The 13,442-nt window shown below is 42.9% G+C and overlaps 1 non-coding gene across 1 annotated transcript; it reads left to right on the top strand.

Annotated features, from left to right (window-relative positions):
• Positions 1-7,167: 7,167 nt before the first annotated feature.
• On the top strand, positions 7,168-7,274 carry LOC136167987 (U6 spliceosomal RNA). Its single transcript, XR_010663155.1, has one exon. It is a non-coding gene; the product is annotated as a U6 spliceosomal RNA (small nuclear RNA).
• Positions 7,275-13,442: the final 6,168 nt, after the last annotated feature.

Here is a 13,442-nt window from a genome sequence, read left to right as displayed (position 1 = left end):
GTACAGCCACTATGGAGAACAGTGTGGAGATTCCTTAAAAAACTGGAAATAGAACTAGCATATGACCCAGCAATCCCACTCCTGGGCATACACACCAAGGAAACCAGAACTGAAAGAGACACGTGTACCCCAATGTTCATCACAGCACTGTTTATAATAGCCAGGACACAGAAGCAACCTAGATGCCCATCAGCAGAAAATGGATAAGAAAGCTGTGGTACATATACACCATGGAATATTACTCAGCCATTAAAAAGAATTCATTTGAATCAGTTCTAATGAGATGGATGAAACTGGAGCTCATTATACAGAGTGAAGTAAGCCAGAAAGATAAAGAGCATTACAGCATACTAACACATATATATGGAATTTAGAAAGATGGTAACGATAACCCTACATGCAAGACAGAAAAAGAGACAGATGTACAGAACAGACTTTTGGACTCTATGGGAGAAGGCGAGGGTGGGATGATCTGAGAGAATAGCATTGAAACATATATATTATCAAGTATGAAACAGATCCCCAGCCCAGGTTGGATGCATGAGACAAGTGCTCAGGGCTGGTGCACTGGGATGACCCAGAGGGATGGGATGGAGAGGGAGGTGGGAGAGGGGTTCAGGATGGGGAACACATGTAAATCCATGGCTGATTCATGTCAATGTATGGCAAAAACCACTACAATATTGTAAAGTAATTAGCCTCCAACTAATAAAAATAAATGAAAAAAATTTTTAAAATTAAAAAAAAAATACAACAAGAGTACTAACCTCACAGCATTGTTGAGAGAAATGAATTAAGACACCTAACAGTTTTACATGTTATAACAGGAGCCAACTGAGGGCTCATTGAAAGATCTGCTATTAAAAAACAGAAGATTGCAAGCCATGGTGTCCACTTGGCATGGATATTTCAGCTCAAATACCATCTCCCTTTGAGGCAGGAGATAGATGGGCCACAGGCTCAACAGCTTCTCCCCTGTGGACAGAAACTCCATAAAAGCAGGATGATGGAAGAGGCTGGACCATGCCCAGGTAAGAGATAAAAGACCACATACTCCTCACCCTTGAAGTTAAGGAGGCCTCCCTGATTACACATGCCCTGAAAGGCCCCTCAGAGGTCAGTCGGAAGGGGGCGTCACCTCGCAGTAAGTGATGTGACTTCCCGTAGGCCTCTGCACTAGGATCCAGCTTGGCTGAGAGGCACGCATGCCCGCATGGGAGGATCCTGAGAGAAACCAAACACAGACTCAGAACCAGGCAAATCTAAGTGACTGGCCAAAGGAAACCTGGAAGAAATGCCCCATAAAAGTGATTCAGACTATCACAAGGGCGGGACTCTCTCAGCCCAGCCAAGTGTCCAACCACATGTACTGTACTTTAACTTACTTCACTACTTTCCATCTTTGTGGGAATTGTTTTATGCAAAACTGAGGAGCTAGGGCCTTGTCACTGACTGTGGTTTAGTGGCTAGGATTCGGTACTCTGCCACGACCTGACCTCAATCTCCGGATGTGGAACTGAAGCCTGACTTCAAGATGCTGCAGGTTGAGGCCATCCAAGATCACTTACAGGAGAACTTTCCTGACCCCCTTTGGTAACATCTCTCACACACACCCTCTCATTATGGCACATAGCATACGATGAAATGATCTCGTTTACCTGTTTGTCAAAAGAAGACATTCTCGTCCATGTCAAAAAGATAACTCTCCCAGTTTAGTATTTTTCCAGGTGAGACATTGAACTTGAGTGAAGAAAAGCAGCTTGCCTGGGGTAATGTAGCAAATTAGTGGCTAAGCCAGTCTACCTATACCCCTAATCCAAAACAATAGGATAACACAGCTTATATATCTATACCCTCTGTATGTGAGGTATGTATTAGCTCAAGGGCAAGGTTTGGTTTGAGTTCCAGGCCAGAGCTAGTGTGAAGCTAGTGAGGTCTTTGCCTGAGGAGCAAAATTTACAGGAGCACCCACAAATTCAGTAATCAAGATTTTTAGGCAATAATTTAAGGAGTCAAAATTAATACAAAAAAGTCCATGATGAACAGAATGCTATTTTAAAGATAGGCTCCTACCCTACATGTACACATCCTTGTCTGAGTCACCTCACCCTAATCCTAGTCCTGGGAAAAATGCTTCAAAAATCAATCGCCTCAACAGTCAACTCCCCTCTATGGCATTTTCTACTTACCCACCACCCACCATCACCCATGCTTGCAGAGGGCAAACTTCATGGCTCGTTCCTCTCTTTATTGCCCAGGCCTAGCACGGGTCTGGCCCATTGCAAATGCCTCACATTTGTTAACTGACGAAATAGAAGGCAGCAGCTTTGGTAGGGGTGGGGGCAGGGAGTGTGAGCAGATCAAAGCCCAGTTATAATCAGTACTAGCCCAGGACGCTCACCTGGCCTTCTCAGCGGGTGACCACACAGCCATCTCTGCCCTGCACTGCATGTGGCCTTGTAACTGGTAGAAGCAGGTCAGGAGGGCAGTGTTCACATGGCAGCTATGGCCCATTTGCACTTTAATTATAAAGATGTTTGGTGAAGGTCAGTAACAAATCCAGTGCAGTACAGGCTGCGAACAGATGGAGGGAATGATCTCCATTCAGAGGAACCAGCACGTTTTCCAAACTCCCTGGAAGGAACCACGGGGGCCGGGGCAGTACCCCTGCCCCATGCCTTGCTCCTGGGTGGGTGTGGGTGGTGGAGGAGGCAATGCCCTGGGGACACATGGTTTGAGTTTTTCTGGACCTTGACTTTTGTTACTTAATCAAAGAGGAGGAAAGATGTACGTGGTCTCCACACGTTTATCAGAACACACCACACGCACAAGACCCAATCCCACTGTACAAAGAGGTTGCCGAGAGTTTGCTCTCCCACCTGCCATAAAAGCATCTCTTTGTGGATAGGTCCCCCTGGGTCCGTCTCTTCAGAGCAAGAACAGGTTTTCCCAGAACTTATTTATAATACACCGGAGGCTCACTTATGAGCGGCAGTATCTTACTTATCTATTCAACAACCACTTTATCTTGCTCAGGAAGATAAAGCTTAGTAACCCAGGAAGGAAAATGTACTCTCACTGGCAGCTATACATGAACAGTAGACAGTTTTATTTTGCTTTATCACCACACTTGCCCTTCACAGACGTCTTTGATATATGTTCCTTCTTCATCTCTCAAGGCAATACAATTACTAACAGAACTTGAAGAAATCATCCTCCAGAACTACGGACATGGGCAGATGCCTTTGCTATACTATGAAGCAGAAATACAGAACCAGTGTAAACTGTTGGGTTTTAACTAGTCTTAAAAGGCGTGCATCAAGAAACTGGAAAGAAACACAAAATCTTACAAGGGATTGATGGTGAAATGATACATTTTTTTTTCTTTTTGTCTTTTTAATGTGCATATGGCTCATTTTATAGTCAGAAATGTAAACTTACTTACCTAGATTGAGAATTGTGTCCTTGTTGTCTGAAGCCTTCTAACATCAAATGTGGATCAAGTGAAGCAAAGGGCTGTTTATCTCTCCTTCTCTTGGTCTACATGTGCCTGTCTTTTGCATTTTGACTTTTACATTTTTTTCTCGTCTAAGGCTGTGACTGTTAAACCAAGTGAAGCCACTGATGCCCTCTTCCTACACAAGTGCAGGAAACCTCAGGGATCTGTCCACATAGTACTGTCTAAGATAGAGAAGAACAATACAACATCTCAGCACGGCCTCCCCCATGTGCATATTTCTTTCTAGTACTTCCTAGAAACAATTCTAAGTGTTTCAACAGGGCTAAAATCTCCATGAACAGCAGCCAACACTTAGAAGTTCCATCAAAGTATCTTCCTAATCAGAAGTCTACAAATAGTGTTTTGAAAAAAAACCATGTAAAGTCATGTGTGGTGAGGGTTTGGATGGAAGTAACTAGAGACACAATGCTCTCTTACAGGGCAATTATATGAGACTTTTTCCTTTCTTCCCCATGCACATGCTTCTGAGGTCTACAAATTTTCTTGTGTGAGCATGAAACTGACATAATAATCAGAAAAAATAAAATCAAGAGAGAAGTGGAATAAAAAGTATTGGCAGGTTAAATATTTCACAGGGCTTTAGATCATTTTAGATTTATCAATCTAATATGTATAAAGCAAAAATGTTGGAAATGATAAAAAGTGCTATACTAGGCAGTCAACATCTTTCTCTTTGAAAAGCCTTAGGATTCTGCAGAGACACTGGCCCAGTTTAACCTAAAATTTAAATTACAAAAAAAGCACAAATATGTGGTAAATGGATAGTCATGACAGTGTTGTTTCTAAGAAGCAAAAGAAAAATCACACACAATCTAAATGTTTGTCAGACAACCTGTTAAATAAATAGTAGTGTGTCCTTGCAATGGAATTTTGCCCAGACATTAAAAATGAAGTTGTAGGACATGTATCTTGTTCCATTTGGAAAGCAGGTTATAAAATTAGCAATATGAGTTCTTATTTACAAAAGATTTTGGGTACCTCTTACACTTTCAAAAATACACATATATTTGAATATTGGAAAGTCTACAGACTGTAATAAAAAATACTACAAACTGTGATCAGTTGTTTTGAGGTTTGAGTTTCAAGTGATTTACAGTTTCCCTTTTGCTCATCTAATTTTTATAAAATAAGTGTACACTCCTTGTACAATAAATAAAGGTAAAAATATAAAATGTATAAATAATTACATAGTTCTTTAAAGTTCTAGAAGATTAGGAGGTTCTAAGTGGTAGAATATAGATGGTTTTTAACCTACCTATTCTGTTTCTATAAGAAACATGTATTGCTTTGAATTAAGAGGCTTTTGAATTTGAAAATATGATGGATTTTATTTTATTATTTTTTTTATGATGGATTTTAAATAGGCACACATAATTGTCTTGTAAGACAAATAGCAGTATGCTGGGGAAGTGGAATTTCAGGTTTTATGTCTTTGCAATTATCTAAGTTTCTCCCCATGACATGTATGTCTTTTATAATCACAGAAAAAAATGTTTTTGCTTTCTTTTCTTCTAACACTCCCTTCAACCATGCACGTGAGGCTTTGTAATACTATATTCCTCATTTTCCTAGTATCCTTATAAAAAGCACAGAGATGCAATGCTGACTTTTTAAATGATACCTTGCACTTAGATAGCAGTCTACTGTTTGCAAAGTACATTCATAAATATCACATCCCAACCCCGAGACTCCAAGGAAGGATAAAAGAGGAAACAGATGCTCACCAAGGTGTGTGATCTGCCATCACCTTATGCTGTTAAGAGAGGTGGCTGCAGAAAGAATGAAGCCTAGCTCTGTTATCCCAGGTTCTCCTGATCTGTTCCTACCTTTGGGGATGACTTTCCACTAAAGCTGTCTCTGTCCCACTCACACATCCACACAAACACACACAGAGTGTCAGGTTTCCTCACACGCCTGAGAAGGATGGGGTGCATCCAAGGGGGCATCTTTACGTTACCCAAAGCATGCTCGAAGGACCAGTATGTTGCAGAAGGTGAGTGAACATCCTTCTCCTTCGACCACCTTTGTTTCCACTTCCTCTCCAGTCGCTTTTCCCCCCTGCTCACCTTCAAGGCTGCCCCTTGCTCTCAAGTCGTGGTTACACTGTTTTCCTGTCACAGCTTCGGTCACAGGAATAGGAATCATGAAAAGGAGAGTAAAGGAGCTTCCTGGTATTTCACCAGTTGCCTTACTCTGTGCTTGAAAAGCATCCTGCAAATGAGGATAGTAGTTTGATATAGGAACTGGTATTTCTCTCAATCCTAAGTCAAAAATAAAATCACTAATAAAAGTCAATAATAAGTCAATAAAAGACAATAATAAAATCAATAATAAAATAAAAAATAAAAGTCAATAAAAGTCAAAAATAAAATCTAGCCCCAGTTCCCGCCCTCCTACTTATGGCCTCTTCACCTCACCAAGATACAGAATTATCCAGTGGTTCTCAATCTTTGCAGGCTTATATTTTCTGATGGTAGACACTAAGAGGGCTCACTTGAAGGAATTAGACACTCAAGACAAGACTAAATGGGTCAGCAATCAGGACAAAGCAATCGCTCTTATAAGGAAAGGCCCACGGCTGCCCTTTTCCTCTCTAGCACTAACCAGCTTGGATGGAACAGAGTGTATCAAACTTGGCTGCACCCTAGGAATGACTTGGGGAAATCCTAAGAATCCCAGTACCCAGGTCACACCCCAGGCCAACGAGATCAGAGTCTCCCAGGGTATGACTCAGTCATCAGCATTTTATGAACTCCCCCTGTGATTTCAGCCTGCAGTCACAAAGCAGAACCACCACTGATTCTGTGACTCTTCAGGCAAAGGCTTGTCACAGGCAGCTTGTCTGGCTGTGATCTGCACCTGCTCTGCTTTTTTCTTCCTTTCAGAAGCTGTGCCCAGCTTTGTACCCATCGGAATAAGCTGCTCAACATCCAGGTAACGGGTTACAACATACCTAAAGAGGGCGGGCCCGGGTTTCTAGGGAACCTTGTGTTTGCTATGCTCGGGTATCGACAACCAAGCATGGAGCTGAGCTCTGCTCCAAAGGAATAAAAGGCTGGGAGGAGGCTGGGGTTGGTGATAGAGGACAGTCTCCTTACTAGCTGTGAGTTCAGGTTTTCAGGGGGAGATGTATACCTAATGAAGACTGTTCAAGGGAAATGTGGCACAGTGCCTGATGCAGCCCCCACCCCAAGACATAAGGCAGCTTCCATAAAATATCTGCAGATACTCGGCATACTGAGATCCTGGGAAGGGGCTGAGCTTTGTGGCAAGGCTGGTCAAGTGCCAACTCTGAGCTGACTGCTGGTGACAAGGAGGCAGCCTATACCTGGGCTTCAAGAGTCAAAACTCACTCAGCAACACTAACGAAGCTCATGGGTGAGATTGTGTTGGAGCGTGTGTGCTGAGCTCAGGGCCTCCTGATGGAGGGAGACCCACTGGCTAGAGACCTGGGTAAGGTTAGCAGTCAAGGTGACTTTTGTGCTCCAATTCAGTAGCCTCTGTAAGCACAGAGAACAACCAAATCCACGATGTTTGTGAAAGAAACGTGCTGAGTCACTTTATTTGTGTCCAACTCTTTGCAACCCCATGGACTGTAGCCCACCAGGCTCCTCTATCCATGGGATTTCCCAGGCAAGAATACTGGAGTGTTCACTTCGGCAACACATATACTAAAATTGGAATGATACAGAGAAGATTAGCATGGCCCCTGTGCAAGGATGACATGCAAATTCGTGAAGCATTCCATATTTTTTTGAAAGAGACACATGCACCCCAATGTTCATCACAGCACTGTTTATAATAGCCAGGACATGGAAGCAACCTAGATGCCCATCAGCAGACGAATGGATAAGAAAGCTATGGTACATATATACAATGGAATATTACTCAGCCATTAAAAAGATTTCATTTGAATCAGTTCTAATGAGATGGATGAAACTGGAGCCCATTATACAGAGTGAAGTAAGCCAGAAAGATAAAGACCAATACAGTATACTAACACATATATATGGAATTTAAAAAGATGGTAATGATAACCCTATATGCAAAACAGAAAAAGAGACACAGATGTACAGAACAGACTTTGGACTCTGTGGGAGAAGGCGAGGGTGGGATGTTCTGAGAGAATAGCATTGAAACAAGTATACTATTAAGGGTGAAACAGATCGCCAGCCCAGGTTGGATGCATAACACAAGTGCTCAGGGCTGGTGCGCTGGGAAGACCCAGAGGGATGGGATGGGGAAGGAGGCGGGAAGAGGGATCGGGATGGGGAATACATGTAAATCCATGGCTGATTCATATCAATGTATGGCAAAAACCACTACAATATTGTAAAGTAATTAGCCTCCAACTAATAAAAATAACTGGGAAAAAAAAAAAATACTGGAGTGGGTTGCTGTTTCCTTCTCCAGGGGATCTTCCTGATCCAGGGATTAAACCCGCATCTCCTGTGTCTCCTGCATTGCAGGCGGGTTCTTTACCCACTGAGCCATCAGGGAAGCCCTAGACCCTCCATTTCCCCCCAGATGGCATAGATTTCATGTCTACCATTTACTGTTGGTTTCTCAACAGACAAACAAATTGTTCAAAGGCCCAAAATGCTTCAGAGAGTTAAGTTATCATGTCGGTGACCCAGAATTTTAGTGTTTTGTAACGGCTTCATCAAGTGGACCCAGTTTTTCAAGATTTCAACCAACTGCCTTCTCTTATCTACCATTTTCATGAACTCTTCCCTCTTAAACTAGCACCTCCCCTCCCCCCCCCCCAAAAAAAAATCAAACACCTGATCTCATATCTTGAAAAGATACTTTCTTGAATCTTTCTAGCTGGGAAAGTTGCCTCTTTTCTCTAGGCCAGCAGTTTTCAACCCAAGCTGCACGTAAGAATAACCTGAAGAGTTATCTGCTTTCATATGTCATAACTGGCCCCATCCCAATCTCTTAAATAGGTGATTCCTGAGGTGAGACTTAAAAATGGAGAGTGTTAAAGCTCTCCAAGTGAGTTTGAAGTCCACTCAGGTTGAAAACCTCGAATCCATGTTTTCCCCCACGATTTCTTTCCTCATTTGCCTAGATTCCCCTTCTGTCTGCCAACTACGTCATCCTCATCCTCCACTTCCCCCATTCTCCGTACTCAAAGTAGAGAGTACGCCACTTCTATGTGGGTGACAGGGGAGGGAGACACAGATCAGGCTGATGCTTTGAATTCCTTATTCTCCAAAGGTGATGTCAGCAACCAGCAGCCTTGAAATTACTACCTGGAAACTCACTCAGATGACATAATCCTGCTAACTCAGAACCTGGATTTACACAAAATCTGCAAGTGGTACGAATACACATTGAAATTTGAGAAGCAGTGCTCTAATTAACACATGGCCCCACATCCTCATCACAGGACCACCCTGAAGCACCAGGACTGGAATTCTATGCTCCAAACCCTCAGGCCCTCAAGGTACTGATTCTGCATGAAGCCCTGTCGTACATATGCTGCCACAGACACCAATTCATTTCATTCTTATGACAGCTCTGTGAGGTTAGTTTATTATTATTACCCCTAAATGAAAGAAAACAAGGCTCAGAGAAGAGACATGGTTTGTCTAAGCTAATAAGTGACAGGGGCTTCCCTGGAGACTCAGTGGTAAAGAATCCTCCTGCCAATGCAGGAGATGTGGGTTCGGTCCCTGGGTGAGGAAGATCCCCAGGAGAAGGACAATGACAACCCACTCCAGTATTCTTGCCTGGAACATCCCATGGACAGAGAAGCCTGGAGAGGTACAGTCCATGGAGCCACAAAGAGTCAGACACGACTTACTGACTAAACAACAACAAGTGACAGAGTTGAGATTCTGGTAGAGGTCTGTTTGATCTCAAAGTTGGTTCTCTTTACAACAAAGCAGAAAGTCAGGAGCTTCTCCCAGAATCAGGCAGGCACACAGAGCAGGTGAGATGGTTCATGCCTTCCTAGCCTGTCTTGCTTTGCATGGAAACTTGCTAGATCCCCTCTCTGATGACACCAGAGAAGGTGAGATGAGCTGTCCTGCTCCAGCGATGCATCACTGTCTCACCTTGGAAACGACCAAAAGGAGAGTTAAAATGGTGTTCACAGCACCGCTGAGAACCCTCCAGAGAGCATGGTCTATTTGGCTCCTTCCTGGCAGAATTCTCCTGGATATGGAGTTCATTTCCTCTTCAGCAGAGAATCAGGTCTCTTGAGTATTAAAGCTTATACTTGTCTTTCGTGTTCTCTCCTCCAAGCCAAAAAATCATCAAACCAGATGGCCCTTTCTCTGTCATGAGCAGGAGAAGCACAGTTTAAAGCAGTTGTAAAAAAAAAAAAAAAAAAAAAAAAAACTGGTACTGAGTTTTGAACAGTGAACCCTCCCACCTAGCATATAACCAGGTCTGTATATGGCCAAGGTGCTAAGTGAAATCACTTGCTCTCTGGCCCACAAAGCCACTTCTTTCATCTTTTAAACAGGATAATCAATGCCTTGAAAACAAGATCTCAGCAGAGGCCCCTGGCATTCCTTGAGCTTCTAAAATGGATGAGGAGTAGACTGAATTGTCCTTTCTTCAGAAAGGTGGTTGCCAAGACACATGTCTGTGTTAGTCATGGCAGCCCAGCTGGTCAAACAGTAACCCTCATAGGCCAATGCGAAGAGCTGTTTATCTCCTGCTCACATCACAATCCGAGGCAAGGGGTGGCGGTGTGGGGATGGGTGGGGGAGGGAACCATGTTGGTTCCACCCAGACATCCAGGCCTATGATTCTAACATCTGCATCTGCCGTCCTGCAGAGGTGCACAGTCCAATAACAAGTCACAAGTCATACGCGCCATTTAAGCGAAAAGTAAAAATTCACTTCCTCAGTCGTACTAGCCACAGTCCAATTCTCAAGAGCCTCATAAGACTAGAAGCCACTGTATTGGACAGTGCAGAACGGAAGCTTTCCATCATTCCAGAAAGTTTTATTGGACAACCTACTCTGAAACTTAGGGCCCTTCACTGGACTGTCTGCATCTGACCTGCAGGCAAGGAACAGGTGACATTGAGAAAGGTCAGTGAGGAAGACTCAGATCAGATGTGGAAACTGTGGGCACATTTCCTCCCAGTTCCACCTGTAAGAACATAAGACAGGGTCCACCTACAGCAGGGGAGCTGGGAAGTGACAAGCAGCTCTGTGCCCAGGCAGAATCACAGAGTCACAGACCTGGGTGAGGCTGGGCATCCTGGTCCTGGGAGCCTTCTCGGACGTGCACCACTCCATTCCTTGTGTTTCTGGTAGAACTAGCCAAACTACAAAGGAACACTGCCTTAGTCCCAATTGGTGTGGGTGTCAATTCTTGGTGAAAGACACAGAAATTAAGGTGTTGGTGAGGGTTGACTCTCAGGCACAGGAAATCTTTGACAAGAGTCAGCCACTTCACCTCATAGGGACAGCCACATAACACTCATCCTTTCAATGGCACATCATGTGGAAAAGACACTGCTGTTTTGTTTTGTTTTTTAACTCTAGATTGGGGTTGGCAAACGTATTCTGTAAACAGCCATATAGAAAATATTTCCAGCTTTCCAGGGCACTCAGTCTTTATCACAACTCAACTCTGTAATTGTAGTGTAAAAGCAGTCAGAGATGAAGGAATCAGACTGGCTTTCTATAAAAGTTTTATTTAACAAAACAGGTGGTAGGTGAAATTTGGCCTGCAAGCTTAGTTTGCTGATCTCTGGCCTAAGTCTTTCACCACGTCCTCTTCACTTTAAGCAAAACAGCCCTTTCTTCTACCCATTCCCTCCAAAAAGGCTGGTAAAGAGAAAAATGGAAATAGGGATCCATGCATAGAACCAGCACTCTGCTGTGCTAAACACTTTACCTGAGTTAACTGAAGTTCCCTTAATTCTCACAACTCTTTAAGTCAGATTTTGTGATGGCCCCATTTTACTGATGAGGAAGCTGAGGTGCAAATATCAAAAGAACTGGAGCTTTCACAATTCACAGGCCCAGGCCCCTTCTTTTTCTTTAGTGGTATGGGACCCTCTGACATACAGCAGATTGACTTACACAACTGTTAAGACCGATTTCTGCCCACCACTTAGGGGGATAGTATTAACTATTCACTTAGGAGTCCTGTGTTATGGGAGTGTGTAGACGCTGTCAAGCCCTGGAGTAGGGCACAGCAACCCACTCCAGTATTCTTCCTTGGAGAATCCCAAGGACAGAGGACCCTGGTGGGCTACAGTCTATAGGATCACACAGAGTCAGACAAGACTGAAGCAACTTAGCATGCAGCATGCAAGAGACCCTCACCCTTAATAAAGTTTCTCTAGGGGATTCAGAGGTCTGGGAACCAAGGACATCAGGGGTTGATCAAAGTGACCACTACTGTCTCTTCCAAGTTTAGCACAGTGGCACCCTCCACAGACCCCTCCTTCATAAAAGGAGACATTGCAGAGATATGTAGCCAATGAAAGCATGTTCTGTTAAAAAGGAAGTGTGTCCAAAGGATCTTGCAAATAAATACAGAGAACTAGAAGGCACAGAGTCACTGTGAAGTTATATCTTGCTTCTTTTTTGGGTCTGCTTGGATGTTACTTTGGCTCACTTATGTATTTTCCTACCCTTTATTTAGGTCTGTGGGGGTGCTGCCCTTTCTCTGAATTCACTCAAAAAGCCCCTTCCATGAGAAAGAAAGGCAGACGGACAGAAAAGAGAAAAGAGTTTCTCAAGCCTGGCACAAAAATTCTTCTAGAGTCCAGGTGATAATGGCTGAGAGTTGCAACTGGAAAACAGCAAGTATATGAAATTTTTATAAATGCAATCCCATGTTACAAGCTGTGAGAGAGCTCCTTATGGCAATGGCTGAGTTAGAAGAATGTAAACCAAGTGTGTACAGCCAGGTTTGGAATTTTAAGGGTTTTCTCCTGATCACAAAAATTATGTTTTTTGCAGAAAACACAAGACATGAAGAAAACAGAAGAAAAAATTCTTAAATATGCACAATTCCATGACTGAGAGATATCTTAAACATCTTAGAGCATGTGTTTCCAAATGAACAAAGATGCATATATATATATATATATATATATATATATATATATATAAATGTGAATATCTATGTACATGTAATAAATTGGTTTCAAAAAACTGGATCAAACTGTACATATTTCTTTGTAACATGCTTTTTTCCCCTTCACCTATCCTAGGCTTTTTCTCACACTGCAAATATTTTTCCACAGCCAACCTTCCAAATGCTGCAGAGAGTCCTATTAAATCCTACTGGACACAGGTTTTTTCCCATTTTGATATGGTAAATGGTGCTAGGTGTCCCATTAATGTTGTTTTAAATCAATACACACATATATAAGAAGTGATGCCAAGTAAAAGAGTGACACTGTTAAATGCCTCATGTTGTATTTATTGTATTTATCCTAAAACACTGAAACGATGCTTTGGGGACAGGTTGACAGGGTCACGTGTGTGAACACCCCCTCCTCCTAGGGAACTGAGATGCTTGGACAGTCACCCTATGGTTATGAGACCAGCAGATCCCCTTGGGTTCACCAGTGCCCTGCTTGACACTCTGCCTCCCGGATTTAGAAGACTTCTCTCAGTTTCTCCAATAGCATTAATAATAATACTAAAGGGACAGAAGAGGGGAAAAAGTGGATGGCTTCTGTTTGAAGCTGAATTGTGTTTCCTGAAAATCCACAGGTTGAAACTCTAAGCCTCTGGACCTCAGAAGGTGATTGTATTTGGAGATAGGCTCTTTAAAGGCATAATTAAGATAAAATTAAATCAGATAAGAAATTAACATTCAACATATATAAACAGCTCATACAACTCAACATCAGAGAAACAAGCAACCCGATTAAAAACTGCAGAACTGAACAGACATTTTTCCAGAGAGGAAATGCAGATCGCCGAC

This window comes from Muntiacus reevesi, chromosome 4 (genome assembly GCF_963930625.1).
Source record: "Muntiacus reevesi chromosome 4, mMunRee1.1, whole genome shotgun sequence".
NCBI classification, from domain to species: Eukaryota; Metazoa; Chordata; class Mammalia; order Artiodactyla; family Cervidae; genus Muntiacus; species Muntiacus reevesi.
This window is presented reverse-complemented; position numbering and strand designations above follow the sequence as displayed.